The sequence below is a fragment of the Pelodiscus sinensis genome, chromosome 13 (assembly GCF_049634645.1).
Source record: "Pelodiscus sinensis isolate JC-2024 chromosome 13, ASM4963464v1, whole genome shotgun sequence".
Classification (NCBI taxonomy): Eukaryota; Metazoa; Chordata; order Testudines; family Trionychidae; genus Pelodiscus; species Pelodiscus sinensis.
This window is the reverse complement of record NC_134723.1, coordinates 41,992,635-42,008,275: the sequence shown is the minus strand read 5'-3', so window position 1 is coordinate 42,008,275 and position 15,641 is coordinate 41,992,635. Positions and strand designations below refer to the sequence as shown.

Sequence of the window (15,641 nt, the reverse complement as noted above, 5' to 3'; positions counted from 1 at the left end):
CTGGTGGTTCAAGATGTAGCACTTTCAGTAGAACATTCCTACTGCATAACATTACCTCCGGGCGGGCCAGCCAACGGTGGAGGGGGCCCAGTGATTCAAAAGGGCCTCAGCCAGAGCCCTGAGCCCTTTTAAATCGTTGCCGCAGCCCCATGCAACGAGCAGCCTGGGGGAGCCTAGCCCCAGCCCCACACTTCTGCCTGAGGCCCCCGCTCCTTCTGAAGCCACATAGTCCCCTCCCCCTGCGCCCTATGGCCCAGCGAGACTGTCGACCCTGTTGCCCATAGAAATTACTAACTAGTTGTTAGAGGAACTGAAAGCTGGATGGAGTGTGTGATCCTGAAACATGCCAAGCACCTTTAGTTTGTCAATGGGAGTAGAGGGAGTACAGGATGGGCCCTTTTGGACGCATCAAAATGTCAAAAAATCTACTGTACCTCCTCCCAGGGCCTTCCTTCTTCCTCCCCGAGACAGTTTTCACAAACCGGAAGGTTTCTTGGCGAGCCAGACGTTTCTGTTCTCTCCCTCCATTTGTCTTTCTGACCGACAATGGTTAGGTGTGGCGCAAAACTGCGCTTTACTGTTTGAAGCAAAAGGTCTTCCTAACACTAAAAAAAGTTACTAATTGATGGGAGTAGCCAGGACCACGTGCAGGAAAACCTCGCCTGTTGCTTATCAGTTATGTTGGCCCCATTCCAAGAGTAACTATAAAAGGCCATTACAGTGTGGAAAAGGAGCTGCTGTATTAGAATATACTGAGTTAATTCTATTTACACTGACATTTTCCTGGGCTAATAGGCTAGCTGAAACTGCATTTATACCACTGTATAAATATAGTATGATGCACGACTGCAGACCGGTTTCTAGCATATGACACCGGGGCGACAACATTCAGGCAAAATTAAAATCTCTCAAATATAAAACCGGTGACAACTTTTGAGTGGTCACATAATGATGTTTACCAACACCATGTATGTGAGTTCAAATAAAATTCCCCACCACCATGGCAGGAAAAAATATTTAAAAGTCAAAAATTCCAGGCTCGCTACATTTACTGTAATTGTCCTTTATAAGAAGAGCCCTCTAGTTATGTGAAATGACATTACCTCACAGGCTCCCAATTCTATGAACAGGAAGGAAGCAGACACATCTCTTTAAGAGCTGTTTCCTCTCTGCTTTATTAATTTCAGAGATTAAGCAAGCCACTCCTTTGTGGCATAATAGAGCAAGATAGAGCCATTGTGTTTGCACAGACTCCTGTTAACTGCTTTTTTTTCTTTTTGCATGGCAAGGGTGTGATAGCATTTTCTCCTCAGATGTAAAGACAAAACTTCTGCCAGCTTTAATTCCCCACCTCCTTTTAGTCACAACTACAGCACAATTGAAAAACACACAGTCAACTCCCATGTTCCCACCATGAGAATTTCAGTGCCTCACCGGTACAGTTCAGGAGGAAGAATCTACAGTCACATAAAAATGAGCTTATTTGGTTTTTTGGATCCCTAGATTGACAGGACTTATTTCAATCAGGAAACCTTTCTGGACACATGCATCTTGCCGTCCTGTCTTCAGCCACACTGATAAAGTGGAGACAGGAAATTTACTGCCTGCAATTCTGATTGTCACAGTCTCACTTAAAAAAGAAAAACAGTGTATTACCCTTTCTCCTTCACGGCAAAAAATTCCTTCAGCTCGTAAAGGATACCTGATAACCTTTGATAATACGGAGGCTACTGCTTCTCCTTTTCACCAGAGCACATTTGTGTTTTAGGCAGGAATGTTAGCACTACAGTCAGCCACCACCTCAGAAGACTGCCTGATTCATGAAGGTTTTTGGAAGTGGGGTGGGGAGTGACTGGAGGAGCGGAGAAAGCTTCACACAACTAAATAAATGTAGGAACCTCTGTTCTGAGTCTGGGTTTTCAGATTTCCATTCATACAGTCCAACAGATGACTGATCCTTCTTCTTAAGGTTCCAGAGTTCTTTTCAACCTGTTAGGCAAACTATCTTGAAAGCACAAGACCTTTTCGGAGTCAACTGACAGAGGAAATACTCCTTTGCGGGGGTGCACAAAACAGCAAAATACTTTAGACCAGTTCAATTTTTTTTCAGCAACTAAACAGAAATGTCATCAACAGTGAATGGATTTCTTTTGAGAAGGGAGGAATTAAAGAAATACATGGAAATGGGTTTGGATTTTAAGCATTAAAATTACAAAGAGAGATCTTCTGTTTGGGATAGCAATATCTGAACCAGGACACTGTTTTTACTGTACCTTTCTTGGAATACAGATGGTGGAATACAAAACCTATCTAGATAAAACAATTTGTCTATTCAGCAGCTTACTTTTCATGAGCTGTATCATCTTTTACAGGTTGCCTCCCCCCAACCCCATCTTCCTCCTTTCCAGGCCTCACGCAGACAAATAGAGAAAATATAAAGGGGTTCTGTAAACAAAGGCCTGATTCTCTAGAACAGGAGTGCAAACACCTAGTAACACAAATATGGCATTTTGGGTATGGCAGTGATGAGTTACTCTGCTAGTAGCTTTAAGGCTTTATTGCACAGGCATGGCTCAAGCATCCAGTCTTTGTAACAACCCAAAAGGAAATAATTCTAGACCATGAGTCTTCAAGAACAGTGTTTCTCTTTAATGAATTATTTTTTCCCTTTAACTTTCAAGCATGTTTCATGCAGGTGAAAGATGCCAGCTGGACATCAGTGGTCACACAGAGGACTCTGAACAGGTACAAAAGGGGTAGCATCCTTGCAAAGTTTGACTGATTCATGAGAGAGAGAGAGAAAGAGAGAGAGTAAAGTGGTTAGCAACAACATTTGGTTACTATTCATCTGGGCAGGATTTGAATCAGTAACATAGGGCCAGATGCTCTGTATTTCACTTCCAGTCCCCTAGTTCTCTAAATTAAAACTCAAATCTGTTGTTTTTTCTTGCAGTTGGTCCTAACGTAGCATGCTATTCTTCCCCTCTGCTGCAGCATCTTGCTGAGCCTTGCATCTTTTAAATGCTTATATGATTCAGAAGGCGTGTCTCAGTGGTCTTGATAGTTCCATTGGTGAACCGTATTCAAGCATAACTTGTGTTCAGCATCATCAGTATCACATCTTGACCTCAGCCTTTGAATTTGCTCTCCCAAATCCCCAGAATTTCATCTTGATGATAGAGCTTATGCTGTTTCTTTTATACCATCACCTGATCGTGGGTCCCCTCACTTTCTCTGCTTTGGGAAGACCGGCACAGAATCTACTGCACACGTGGCATCTTGAGTTTATTTTGTTGGCTGGAGCACTCCTCCTCTAACGGCTGGGAATAAGCAGCAGATTACTAACTATAAGTGGAACTACAAAGAAACACAGCTAAACTTATTCCGTATTGCGTGCCTGTGTGGGGTGCCAAAAATAGTAACTGTGTGAAGCTGAAAATATGAACTTTTGAAGCGGGGCAAGTAGTAGTGGCTCGGCTGGTTTAGTATTGGTGTCTAATTCTTAAATAAGAGCTCAGTCCTCTTAACCTTGCTATATTTGTTGTGAGACACCAAGTTTGGCTCTTCAAAAGACCTCTGACGTACCATCCCAGTTCCGAGTGGCTCCGAAGGAGCTGTGTTCAGACCTCCGTGGTCGGAGCAGGGGTGTTTATCTTTACATAGCAGAATGGAAACAATTCAGAAAGCTACCTGCGCAGTCTTGAGAAAAAGACTATCCAGGGACCAGGCAGGATTTATTACTTTTAATATCAAAGAAGATCTCCGAATCTACCCTGCCCATAAACTTGGAGCAAACTGGCTTCAAGTCAATGAAGAAAGAGACACAAGGGTTTAATTTGGGGGGCTCACAAAATCTGAGTATGTGACAATATTAAAATGATCACTCAAACCAACCCATCTCTCTGACACAAATCTTTGTTCCTTTCCTTTATTAGGACACATTTCTGCTCTCTGATCCACCTTTCAGAACACTGTCAAAGGGAACCAATGCGCCCTCAATGTCTGATACAGTCGGCCAATGAAAGGCGTAAGTTTTCTTCCTCCCCCTCCCCCAACACATAATATTGTGGGTGAAGTTCACTCCAGTCAAAAATGCCTGCATCAGACTGAATACAGTCTCACAGCATCACTGAATACAGTATCACAATATGAAATTAAGCAGGATGGGGAAGACCCTGTGCATCAGGACAAGTTTCACGCTCATTCTGTAAACATTTGGCTATGCGTAAAGGCTTCCAAATTCAGGAAGCCCCAAGGAATGTACCTAAAGCCTTGTCTATACAAGAATTTTCCCCCAGTTTAATGAAAAGTGTAAATTTAAGCTTTTTTCAATAAACAGGTACACACCCCTTACAGATGCTGTTATTTGGGTTTAAGGAGTGCCTTATTATGGTTTCACTTAAACTGATTACTAACTGACTTAAAATGAACCAAATAAACACATCCACACAGCTCTCTACACTATTTTGACTAAACTGTTGGTGGTGCGGGGGAAGTCATATTTAGTTAAACCAATATAACTTTTTCATTTAGTTAAGTCCCTCAAATGGTGTTCTGGATAACTGGATGTTCCTGACTTGAGATTCAGTGCGGAATCAGACATTCTGAGAGCGTTTAATCTCATCTCCTTTATACCAGTTAAAATAATTGCAGTAAATATGCAATTTGTGAACATTTGTACATATCTTTATAAGACGCCCAGTCCCTTTAAACAAAAATTGCAAAATAAATGCAGACAAATTGGATAGATCACAGCACGTTCAGGGTTCAGTAATTCATAATAAATTGCCAATCCTGTCGTGCATAAAGAAATCTTTTGCAGTGTTCTGCCAGACACAGAAATGCAGATAAATAATTACAGCAGAGAGCTAATAAATATTTCAGCTTAAAAAACAGGTTATTAAATTGAAGGAGGCCCAGGAAGAAACATAGTGAAAGCATTAGCTATAAATGAAGTTTCTTAACCTAATTGTCAAGGGTTGAGAACATGCAGGCCGAAAGCTGTACAACCTTTTTTGAGAAAATAAAGGTTTGAAATGTTCCTCCTCTAGCGTGACCGAATTCCTTTTGAATGTGACCCCAATGTGCCTTTCCTCTATCTTTATCTGCCGACACAGCAGAGGCGTTGACCTTTCACCAATGACCTGCGCAATCAATAAACAACCTACAAACTATCTCAACAGAGAAATGGTCCAAGCAATGGTTTGTCTTACATCTCCATGGCACCAACCACTGCTATTAATGAACCTTTTCCTAGGATCCATGGCAGAGTGTCAGCGTGAATCAGTGGACAATATTGGAGTCAGACACTGTTTTCTTGTACATCCCATACAGGCTTAAACTGGTTAGGTATCTGACTTGCTATTGGATGCCATCACAAAAACGGGCTTTGCACGTTACAAACCACAAATATGAATTCTGTAAATCTTCTTGATTATTTAAAGTAATTTCCCTGGTCAAGTCAAGTCAAGTCAAGTCAAGTCAAGTCAAGTCAAGTCAATAAAATAAAATTAAAATAAAATCCAAGACCTATAGAAGCAGGCAAGATTTACTGAAATATCAGTACTATCTGAGCATTACCTGACTACCCTAATTATAAATAAAAAGTTACACCCTGTCACTCAAAACCACCTGGAATGAAAATGAAGTGACAATAGGTTACAAAAGAAAATAAAACAGTAATCTTGTGACCATTCAACTGATATTGCCATTCAGTGGTATTGCCCTGTAAACCCTCCCCTCCTACATTATGTTACTTGAAAAACAATTAATGTAAAGTTTGTATGTTGTATTGCATAAAAAATGGCTTGGGTTTTCAAGAACACTTAAAAATAGAGGGGGATATTTGGATTCAAATTTGACCCACATTTAAAAATAACTTTTATAACACTGACGGCTAATAAAAAAGGTTTTCATAGATTTAAAGAAGTTACAGAAAGAGAGAGAAGCATTCTTTGTCATGCTTACAGCACAAACATTACATCATTGAACTAGTATAGAAAAAACTAAAGCTGTGAAAATTATTAGAGACCAAATATAAAAAGAAGTGAAACACATTATCCATTGACAAACTGAGTAAATACAAAAGAGAAACCATCAGCATAAGCAGTGAAAATTAACAGATTATCAAAGACGAAAGAATGTTAATCATATAAAGTGCCTATTCTCGTGACAAACAATACATCAGACGCAATAGACATGAAGATGGTTTGTTTAAATACATTTTTAAACTGATAGTGTTCCTGAAAAATGTTAAGGGATTTTCAGTGCAAAGTATTCCTCATCTCTAGCCCCACCAAAAAAAAAAAATAAAAAAAATCACAAAAACCTTGCTGATATGTGCCCTGAACACCCTTCTGATAAGCTACTCTACCTTTCATGAACCTATGATTCCAATGTATCATGACATCATATCTGCCCCCGCATCTCTAATAGCTTATAGCACTGTGCTGAGTTTTTCCAAGGGTGTGAAGGGTGTGCAGAGTAGCTCTAGAAAGAGGACCACACTAAACCAAACTCAAACAAGGGTGTAACCTGAAGTTATAAATATCTTGTCACTACAATTTACATACATGATCAAATAGGCACATGTTAATGATCTTGTTCCTTAAAAAAAGCAGTAATTTTTTTCAAAGAAAGTAAGCAAAATCAGTGACCAGCAATAGCTGTTAAAAAACAAAAGCTAGTGTACTACTGTCCCTTCACCAGTACAGAATCTAATAAAAAATCACAACTCCATTTTTTAAAAATAAGCCAACAGGAATGGTTCATGTCACAGGATCCTAGGCCAAGTCTTTACTTTTCGCGACAGAGATTGATCATCTGGCGTTCAATGTAGCAGGTCTAGTTAAGACCAACTAAATTAAACGCTGAGGGCAGTTCCGGTCAGTGTGGCACTCCTTGCAGTCACAAGGGGCAAGGGAAGCCAATGGAAGTGTTTGCTAAATATCAGTTAATTGAATAGTTGAGTAACCTTATGAATTCTTATCGGTTAGTTGACTATTCTATAGTCCCTAGGGGTGGAGCTGGCAGCCAGTGCACTCTGGCCCCGCTCCTGAGAAGTCCACTGCCACACCGTGCGGGTTGCCAGGCAGGCACTGGTCCGCAAGGAGAGCCAGTTTAAACCCCACTGATTTCAACAAGCACACCATCAACCAGCACTCTGAAATCAATAAGGGTTGAGGTGGGCACCAAGGCTAAACCCACCTGGACCAGCAAGCCAGATCAGAGTCTTGCATGCATCTTACACAGGAACTGCCTGAGAAGCCAAACGCTGGTGTTTCCAAGGCACCTGTTAATGATTTAGGAGAACAGAAAAATTACATACTCCTCCATGTTACAGTTATTTCTCAGAGTGAGACTAGAAGTCAGCTTCCTGTCCGGGATTGCAGTAGTAAGTATAAACTAGCACCAACTTCCAGTCAGGGGCCTGTACAGCCTGAGGACAAAAATAAATTGCAAAGAAAGCTTCTCTGCTGTCTAGTAGGGCATCAACGGCTAGGAGACAGGCGCCCACGGAAAGGCAGAATGGCTCAGTTAGATGAGACAGAGTTGGGAATGGGTGGGACTTGGGCTGGAGTAAGAAGCTCTTCAGTTCTAACCCACCTCCCCCTGCTGCTTCGCACTGAGCCCAAAGGCTCTCTGTGTCACAGGGCCAAATTGACTTCTGAAGGAAACACAATTACCAGTCCTAAAACCATGTAAAAAAGCCTGCCTCCTCATCCTCCTCTCTTGGAATCTGCTGAAACCTCCTTGCAGAAGAGGTACATGGGGGATGTTTGTTCCATTCTGCGCAAGGGATTCCATCAGACTAGAGCAGCGATGAGCAACCGGCAGCTCGCAGACTGAATGAGGTCCATTGGGGTTCTACGTGTGGCCCGTAAGACAATTTGGTTTCATTGCCCATGCGCAGGGTTGCCAGATTCTGCTGGTTTCTGTCCGCATCGTTTTTTTCCCTACCAATATTACTAAAGTGACAAACACATAAAGCAAGGGCCCGTGAAGTGAGGTGCGTGATGACTGCACACAACAAAGACTGTGAGTGCCGTGGGCTCCCTCTGCGTCCAATCAAAGTGCTGCTATGGTTCAGCTAGCACACACCAAAAAGTCTAGGTATGCAAGTGCAGCGAGCAAAACTACCCTGGGAAACCATCTTGGTTACGACAATCTTGCGGCCCACTGAGATGAAAGAAGACCACTCATGCGGCCCACTCACTAGCCTAGGTTGCTCATTACTTGACTAGAGAGATTTTCTTTTAAAAAAAGAAGCAAGTTTCGAGAAAGCGAATGTAAAGTGCTGCTTAAAAAGAAAATAAGAACAAATGTTAAGCTGAGAAGAGGAGCTCCACAAACAGAATTTACAGATGCGATGCGATTGAAATAGCAAATTTTCCTTTTCTGTATTTTTAAAACATTCTCAAAGGAACCAGAAATGTTTAGAATCAGATTTACACACACACACACACACACACACACACACACACACACACACACACACACACACACACACACACACACACACACACACACACACACACACAAGCCAACTAAGTGCATCTCTCTGGATCAGAACATTGTTTTTATGGCTTGAATAAATTCTTCCCTACCTACGAACACAATGCATTTTTACAGATATTGTCCGTATTATTCATAAATTAAAGAGAGTCATTTTTTAGCTGCTTCTAGCATCTTTGCAGGAAACACTTAAATTTTCCAAGCTATTTGTATGTTGACAGTTGGCAACGATGATTCCAGATTATAAAGGGAATGGGAAAATAGCTATGCATTTCTGAAATGCTTCCAGAAAATTTCCTTTGAGAACACAAACAGTGAAAAGTATACAAACAGGTTGTAAACATGAATGTAATTTAATAAACATCCAGTAAGCTATATAGTGTGACAAATAGGTAATAAGATTGTAATATGGGTATTTAGCTATCAGCTTCCAAAGGATCTTGAAGCTAAAACTAACAATAAGACTTTCATTAGACTCTCCTGCCTAGCATCAAGAACCAATTTCCACCTACTAATATGGACTTCTATTACCTGCCTTGTGAATACTGTTAACCCATTTATCAAGCAACACAAGCCATACCTTTGTGACTTATTACAAGTAAAGAGGAATCAGAAGGGTTGCTAACCCATAACATTAGAGCATCAGATTAAATTATTTGACCTAGAAGCTAAGAACACTCCACTTACATTTAAAATGGTAAAATTGCTCACATTAAGGCTAATAAGACCTTTTGCAGGATCAAATCTTTCCTTGCTGCATCAAATGGGGAAAAAATGTCACTGTCTGCAGACTAATTGTAAACTCAGTGCATGCGTAATTAAACATGCCTCATTGGTTCTCTTGATATGTCAATAGCAGTCGGAGGAGGTTGATTTAAGTGAAATGACTGAAGACTCAGCGAACATTGGCCCCTTTCTGCATCCTCTGAGCGAAGCTTTCTCTTAATGAAATATCCCCAGCCAAATTTAAGAAGCCCACAGTTAACTATTTATTATTCTGATGGCAGCAGTGCTTGACATATTCCTGAGACTTTCCAAAAGCAAAGGAGACTCAGGGCTTGATGAGGACTTCAAGGAAATTCAGATGCAGATTTATAGCAAAAGCAAAGACTGTCCCAGAGAGCATCAAAAAAAAAAAAAAAAAAAAAAAAAAGAGAGAGACACATTTCAGTGGGAAGGGACTAGGGATGTGAATGGTTAACCGATTACGGTTAACTGGAGGGCTGCTCCAGCCCTGCAGGGCCCACCATAATGTTTAAGAAGGGACATAGTATATACCCCAGCAACTGCAGTGATGACAATTTTTTTCTTTTAATTCAACAAGGAAATATTCGATCTTGCAATACATCTTCTTAGCCTTAATGTGGGGGAACCGGTTTCAATAAAAAAGAATCGGTTCCAAGAGGTGTCTTTTTGTTTGAAGTACCCGTGATTGCCAACCTTGGCAGTTTCCCTTTGTCTTGCACACACAGTTTGGTGGGGCCAAAAGGGCTCCAAAACATAAATACCTAAGTAGCAGCATCTCTACTTGTGTTAGACCATTCAGTGTATCACTGAACTGTACAAGATGTCAGAAACCAAATAAGCTGTTCATTATGTTCCTCAGTGAAGTTAAGGTACCATAAATCCATCTCAGTAGGGTAGATGGTTGAATCTCACTTGAACAATGTTTCATTCTTTCCAGAGATGAAGGGAGCCCTGCTGATTTGTGAAACAGATTTAGCAGAGAGAAGGTGGGTGAGGTAATATCTTTTATTGGACTAACTTCTGTGGATGAAAGAGACTTGCTTTTTGAGCTACCAGAGCCCTTCTTCAGATCTTCTTCCACTGCCAACCACAATGGAAGAACTGAATTAATACCAAGTAATTTCTCTGTTGTGTTTCACCTTTTGGTGCACGGCAGCAAGTTTTATTCTTTTGAACATTCTCTTGTTATTTGTCTGGGCCCTTAGTGTGTTTCTGTTCATGTTTTGGTTCAGTGCAAGGATGGGAACTGAGAAACAGATGCAGTCTTAAAAAGCATGTATGTGGGTATGACTATACATTCACAATGTAAAGGGGGGGGGGGCCAAGAATGTGAGAACACAGTGTTTCTGACAAGGCGAGAAGTAGGGTCTGTATTTGAAAGATCTATGATATAGGCCAGGTCATGATACCACTGAATAGGACTTGTGCCAACTTCGACTTCAACAGACGAAGGGCTGAAATCTTATGCTGACAGAGATCTAATGTATCAATTCTCAAAATTAATACAGTACGGTATCTGAAACACTGGATCCTAACATGCACACTGATAAAAGCCCTATTGGTCTTTGTCCTCCATTAAATTTAGCACAATGAAGCCGTGCCAACCCGGTTCTTGATTAGTTTAGCACAGCCCGATTATACAATAACTTCAGTGGCCACCACTCAAGAGGACACGGCACTGCAGAAAGGAGGCATATTGTAAATTATGTCCTGTTAAATCAGCGGGGATTCAACCTACACATGCCATATTGATGCTTAGCTCACAAGAGAGCAAGAAAAGAAGCTGTAAAATTTTACCGTGTGAACTTGCACTACTTGATATAAAGATCCAAGTCTCAGTTCTCAAATTCAAGGAAAAGTGAAGCCCAAAGACGTTAACCTTGCAGTAATAAACAGCTCTTCAGAAGAAGTATCCTTGATTCATACCTCTTCCCCAAAAAACTGCATACGTTGTGACTTAAAACACCTTTTCTGCCGAACTTCTACACTGCTTGACTTTAATGAGGTCGTGCACCATTTGATTTTAATTACAGATATTTTTACACCCTAAATTTGACTAAAAATTATGTGATTTACAGAGCAAACAAGCCAGTTAAACAAAGCTAATTAAATTCACTTGAGACAGCCTCGCTTTTCCCCTCGGTGAGTGTTTATTTCAGCTCCCAATGCTCTGATAGCTCCTGACAGCTTGCTGGGACACAAGAAAGAAGTAGGTCAGGGTAAGCCGGAATCAGCAACAGAGGCTCCTATTAGACAGGCTTGTAGAGTAATACCAAGATCGAGGAAGTGTGTGATGTAGTGACAGTGTTAGAGACACATAACAAACAGCCTGGGGACAGCCTCCAGCAGAACCAGTACATGTATCTTCTCCATGTTATAATGACCCCTTATGTAGCTTATCCAGTTTGTGATGCCTAATACTGGGGATGCTGCAGAAACCTAATATTGCAGTTTGCAATGTTATGCAAAGCCAGAGGCAAGACTAGCACAGCGTCTCTTCCCACAGAGCCCTTACTTACCCTTCAGGATACAATGCACGCCAGTTTCTATAGGCATTCATCTATAAGCTGAATAGGTCCAGCCTCACACCAGCCTGCAATGCAGCTAGGTAGCCTACTTTGTACACAGATCATAGACACATTTCCCTTAACCAATTTTTAAAATCCTGCAAATATGATTATGTTTATACTGACCATATTGGAGAAACTATCCAGTGGTCAGTAACAAGAAAAGCTGTTATGGCAGCCAGTCAGCGTGGTGAAATTGTGCTATGATGCATAAAATAATGGCACTGTCTTCTGAAGGGGGGGAATAAAAAAAAGCTATTGATTTCCTGGCTTATAAAAAAAAATCCTAAATGGGGTCTACGTTGGACAGTACAGATCACAGCACATGTAACGGTTTGGAAAGTGCATTAATTTTAGCACAGGACTGCTGGATTTGGGAGCAGTTATTGGTAGACAGGTCAAGCAAAGAAGCCTGTGGTTTTTACTCAGCTTCTCAGCGGGGGTTGCTGTGTTATGAAGAACCATCAGCAGGATTGGGGGAAGAGAACAATTTTTGTTTAAAATCTCAAACTTAAATACTACTGTCTCCCTTAAGTTTCTCATGATACCGGACTTCTTTATGGAAGGAGATTTTTTTTTTATTAGATACTCCCATATATCTGGACATTCATTTATGCAACTCTCCCCTCCTTGAAAAAGTGTCTTGGCCTGGAGAGCAGAAAACATAGTATCATAAAATCTGCAGAATAATTGTTGGAGATAAGTGGAATAGTAGAGTCCTGACTCCTCTGGTTCTCATTACTACGACTCACACCATTAAAAGTTCAAAGTCTATCATTCAGTATCTGACAGCAGTCTGCACAAGCCAAACCATTTCAATTATAGGAGTCAATTTCGCTGGCTTACTTATAAAAAAGATATATATTTTCTTGAACTCAAAGCTATGTACTTGCCTTTTCTTTTTAAGAGTGATAGCTTGGCAAATAGGTAAGTTTGACAGAAGCAATTTAAACTGCCATAGGCATAAACAAAACGCAAATGGATAATGTTGTTTTATTTCGTTCTGAGCTCCATACGTTTCCTGTGCTTTGAGAAGTCTCAGATAACTACTCTGTTGTAAGAGCATGAAAGCTACTCAATTTCCAGAAATAGAGGCGTCTGGATGGACAAACAGCTTGCATTATTTTTAAAAAAAAGTTTTATATTTACCACCCTGTCTTCGTATCTATTCATTAATAATATACCTTTCTAATCATCCCATATTATTAATCATTAGGAAGGCTCATCCCTGCAATTTTTACCCAAGTAAACAGTTCAACTAAGATGAGTCAGTTCTTGTTTGAATGAGGTCTGTTTGATAAGACCCTAAACATGTACATATAATTCCATAACTAATTAAATGCCTAAATAAACTATTATCTAAAGAAAATGTACTGCAAAATCAGAGCATTAAAAATGAGAAAAAATGATCAGAGCATTAATGCTTCGAAGGAAGGAAGGAAGGAAGGAAGGAAGCTTTTAACAGCACTAAAATATAAAATTGATTTGTACACATATTTGATAAAAATCAATACAATTAGCAGTAACTGAATACTAGAAAGGGAAATTGATTGCTCAGAGACCCAGAGGAATATCAGTCTATTCGTCTAGATCCTTGGCGCATAATAAAAATTTACTTTTTCATAATCCTGCCTAAATTCTCTCCCCAATGATAATACCATTAAATAGATAGTCTTTTATTCCTATTATCTGCAGTTCTATTTGAACCATATTTAAAAGTCATTTTAGAGAGGCATATTCTGGTCATTTTGCTATCTGCTGAACAAACCTCCAAGCAGGAGCACAGAAGAATACTGGCTAATGAGCGGGAGCAAAGAAATGCAAGAGAAGAGCTTATCAAATTAAAAACCAAAGTTTAAAACAAATGGATTGCCCCAGAACTCATTTGCTTCATCAGTTTAGTCCGTTTCTCTTGATCCCTCATTACTTTCTCAAAAGGAGAATGACAAGCTTGTCCAAACAAATACACAGTTTCAACCATGACCCAACAATGGCAGAGCAAAGCTGCTTCCTGTCCTTCGAATGATACCTCGCCCCACCAGAATGTTCAGGCTAGAAGTCGTGATTCCAAGAACAGCAAGAAGTTACTGAATTATGAGTCAAATCTAAACTATACAAAGTGGTTTCTGCTCGTTTCTCTCCAAAAGCTTGAGCCTGCAAGAGAAGTCATAGCAGATGCTTTGAACCCTACAGGATAAGGCTTCCAGCAGAAAGTGCAGGCAGATATAAAGCCCAAGTGTCAATCAGTGAGAGGCATTTATTTCTTCCTTATTCTGAATTTTGCATAGCAATAACGTGGGCAAAAATGAAAACAGAAACTAACTTGAAACAAAGAGTATTTTCTTTGAGTTACAGATTAATGCTCCCAGGACCAAAGGAAGGTTCCTAACCAGGGAAGAGAAACTGGTTTCAGCCCAGGACAATTTTCTCTTTCTGCACAGTGTGGATCTGGAGGGACTACGAATCAGTATTTCTCCAAATCAACTTCAGGCTTCACCTTGGAAGGTCTCCTTCCCCAAGAGAGGTTTCATGTTACATCCAACCAAGCTGCATAGTTCGTGTCTGTATGCTGGAGGTAGGGTGGAGGGAGGGGTGTGTGAAAGCACCCCCCTTTGGTCTCCCAAGTAAGCATGTTCTGGCCCGCCAGGGAAAGGCAGGACCAGAGTACGTCTGAGCCTCCCTCACCCATGCTCTGCCCAGCCGGGGAAAGGCGGGGGCTGATTTCCTTGCTTACTTGGGGGATTCTGGGGGATGCATCACACTCTTGCGGTCCACATTTACAAAAAGAGCACCTCCCTAAAGACAGACATTCCTGCGTACAGGCCTGTAGTCTAACAAAAGTTGGACATCGTCTTGTCACTTTACGAAGGTCTGCAAAAGAAGTTTCTTCACTAAGATTCCTCCTTGGGATACAAATCCCCTCAGCTGTTAAGCTTTCTGAATTGATTCATACTGATAGGAAGTTCTCAAATCCACCAACTGCCCGCAGGCTTCCAACAAATCACCTACTGCTTGTAATTCAGTTCAATACCGCCCAACCTGTTCGTGAAAGGTCCTGAGCCAGCAATTTACTTTAAGCATGTAGTGAACTTCAAAAGCACATCGATAGTCCCAATGAAGTCAATGGGTACTGAACGGCCTTTCTGTAGTCAAAGCGATTACCCACATGTTTAAAGTTCAAGCAAGTGCTTAAACATATGCTAATCAAAGAACGAAGGAATAGCATCAAGAAATCACAGGCCAAAAGAAAAAGACAGGCTTACTTCAGAGCATGGGATCACCATGTTTACTTCCGAGGGAATTCCCGAATTATAACTCTCTCCATGCACTCATCCCTATCATTCCTTGATGATTTAGCTGAACGAGTACATCTGGATGAGAACATCAAATACCCAAGCAAAAGAACTCCCAAGTAGAGAAGTTCCATATGACTGAGTCAGAAATTGCAGTGTCAGTGGAGGAAAACACAGACTCTCAATTTTAAAACATGAAGAGAGTTGAACTCAAGGTACTTGGAGAAAAACCAGAAGAACAGTTTGAACCTGAACTAAGTTCTCTATGACTTGCCTCAAGACATTACTCCAAAGCACCTTACAGTTTCCTTCTCTCAAGGAAGAACTATTACCGTGCTACAGAAGTAGAACCAGGAACTCTTGAATTCTAAAGGCTTGTCTTCACATAACAGCACTACGGCTGTAACACTATCCCAAAAGCAGACCCTCCAACTGCGAAGTTAATCCACCTCACCAAGAGGCAGTAGCTATATCCACAGGAGAAGATCTCCATTCAACATATCATTGTTTAATATAGGGG

The 15,641-nt window shown here is 40.8% G+C and overlaps 1 protein-coding gene across 5 annotated transcripts in view; it reads right to left on the bottom strand.

Moving 5' to 3' along the window:
• The window catches only part of MAMLD1 (mastermind like domain containing 1), a 445,827-nt gene that overhangs the window by 78,923 nt on the left and 351,263 nt on the right, over window positions 1–15,641 (bottom strand). Inside the window, exon 1 of one of the 5 annotated variants that reach the window (XM_075941088.1) lies at window positions 435–5,910. The exons of the other annotated variants lie outside the window; for them this stretch is intronic. The gene's annotated coding sequence lies outside the window, so the exon portion shown is untranslated. Of the gene's footprint in view, window positions 1–434; window positions 5,911–15,641 lie in introns of those variants that run through there. 5 annotated transcript variants of the gene reach the window in all.